The 2680-nt window shown below is 32.5% G+C and overlaps 1 protein-coding gene across 2 annotated transcripts in view; it reads left to right on the forward strand.

Annotated features, from left to right (window-relative positions):
- Positions 1 to 2680, forward strand: part of LOC117167570 (kazrin) — a 182226-nt gene that overhangs the window by 13705 nt on the left and 165841 nt on the right. The window lies entirely within an intron of this gene.

The raw sequence follows: 2680 nt of genomic DNA on the forward strand, positions 1-2680 counted from the left end.
GCTATTAATGGACCCAAGTGGGGAACCTTACATAACGGCTTCGTGAGGTTCTTCGCTTGGGGTGATTACTAGAGAGATTGATCAGCAACCTGGGTCGGAGCATTGTTGCGGAACGAACGTGTTATTTACTTGAATAGCACGAGAATTCTGGATCAATCTGAAAAATCTCTATCCCTTCCACACACTACTCTTTTCCCCTGTCGAGTGAGTCACGCCTACCCCGAAAGGGAAATGGCTTAATGGTGTAATAATAATAATAATAATCCCTGGGGTGACTTGCCATGCAAATGCGCTTATTCAGTTTTGTGCAGGACGGCAGAAAATGAAACACTGGCGCCACAAGCGAGGCGCCCTACATTTGACTGACAGCTGATAAGAAAAATGGGAGATTTAATATTTTTCTCAGTTTTTGTGATATTTTGAACGTTTGTGGATATTTTAAAAACTTTGAGCTTGAATTAATCTAAGATTAAAGCTTTCTAAAATTAAAAAAATTTCGAGGATTAAAAAATATACGGTAAATACACTGGAAATGTATTTTTAAGATTTTTAATTTTCAAGCAGAGTAAAATGGGAAAATATAAAAATTATGTCTTCAAAGTTTAAAACAAATATACTAAAAGTTCTAAAATGTTAATATAAAAAATATTTTTTCTATTTTTAATGACTTGAATTATTCTAAATTATTATTACACTATAATAAAAATATACAAGAAATTATAAAAATTTTAATTTCTAAAATTGAGTATATTGTATTAATCGTTAAAATAGTGAAAAGATTATCAGTATTAAAGCTATTAAGTTTAATGTACACTCAGCCATTTATTTATTTAAAAATTAAATTAGAATATGGAGGTATAAATTAAATATGGGCTAAAGACATCAATGAATAGATTCGAACCGTCGATTAGAGTACGATTCAACTCACTCGAACGGAGTAAAAAAAGTGTTTTTCTTCGTTTCAAAACATGAGGTTTCACTTTGGCAACAAGCAATTAAGCGTGACAAAAATGATTTTATTATTAAACATTTAAATTTAGTGTGCGAAGATCACTTTTTAAAGGATCAGATCATTTAGAAAAAGGAAGTTTTAGCTTCTGATGGAACGGTTATGGCGGCAAATAATATGATTTGTTTAAACCGATGTACTTTAAGGAAGGAGTAAAGGTTTGCACTGTCAAAGGATAGATTTTTTTGTTTGTCTTTTCTTATTGTTAAATATTTCAAGAATATACTCCCAGAATTTTAAGTCGATCTGAGCAAAACTCTCGAAGTTATTGTCTAGTTAGTCTCCTGTGCTCTAGCACTACAGCACTGACAGCTACGGGCTTCGAAAACTTTAAACGCGTTTTTTCAAAACTACTTTTTCAAAGTCCGTGTTCACTGCCATTTCAAAACTACTTTAACGATTCAATTCAAACTTGGTCCCACAAAAAATTTTTTAATGCAAAAAAAATAATCAGAGAACGTTAGGGGGAGGATTTGATGATACTTTGCCTAAATTTAAATGGTTTTTGATTTCCGATAATTCCTGACCGAGATACAGTGAACACCGCGAATTGTTTTTTTTTCCAGACGTTCTCGAACAATGTCTGTCACTGGATTGTTTTCAAATATTTTCAAATGAAACAATTGAACCTCTGGCGACCAAAAGGGGATACGGCCGGATTCAGCCTGAGAAGTATTGTCCGGAGTGTCAATTATAAAAATCTTTCTAATTTCAATTTTAAAGACTGATACTTGTAGAGAATTTCAAGGCGCATCCTTTATTCCTCTTGCAAAAATTTATAGGTTTTGTAGTTTTTGAGATAATTGGTAAAAAGTGGATTTTTTGGAAACGAAAAATTCCAATCTTTTTTCATTTCAACTCGCGCTAATTTAGCCAATTTTCATCATTTCTAGATTTCCCCAATACAAAGTACGTGTTTAAGTCTTCTGAAACTATCTAAGAAAGAAAAACGAGAGTATTGTAGTAAACAAAAAAGTTATTAATTTTTTTTTGAGGCAATGCAAAAATCATGAATTTTAACCTTCAAGCGCCTCGTTTAGCGAACGAATTTTAAGATACGGAAAGCTTTCAGTGAGAAAGTTGTTCATTAAGGTTCAAAGAAGTTTTCCGGAAAGTTTTAGATCAATTGGATTAATAGTTCAAAAATTATGAATGTTTTAAAATCCAAGCGGTAATCTTGACACTGCCCAAAAACCTGCCTGGCCTGCATATTATTGAACAAGAATAAATTAATCAAACAATATTTTATTAGAAACTACTTTTAGTCATTTTCGTCACTCTCTTCAGTTTCTTCGGCATCTGGATTCTGAGTTTGTACTTTTAAAAAATATGATTCGAAAAATTCTTTTCCTTTAGCGCTTAAATACTGGAAGGGATTTTTTACATCCTTTATTTTGGCAGCTTTTAATCCAATTCGGGACGGAGGACTTTTCGAAAGATTTTCTAGTTTAAGGGTAGGTTTAAAGAAAAAAGTGGTTGGATTTTGCAACTCATAGTCGTCAAAAACATCCACTTTTCCATCAGGAAAAACATGCAAAACGAACGCTTTGTGATTTGGAAATTTTTTGTCTTTCACATTTTGCCTTTGAAACATTTTTCAAAATCCTGCAGAAGATCTTCACACTTCTCGACCATTGTGAATGAAGGTGAACGAGCATTGCGAATCATTTC

This window comes from Belonocnema kinseyi, chromosome 2 (genome assembly GCF_010883055.1).
Source record: "Belonocnema kinseyi isolate 2016_QV_RU_SX_M_011 chromosome 2, B_treatae_v1, whole genome shotgun sequence".
NCBI lineage: Eukaryota > Metazoa > Arthropoda > Insecta > Hymenoptera > Cynipidae > Belonocnema > Belonocnema kinseyi.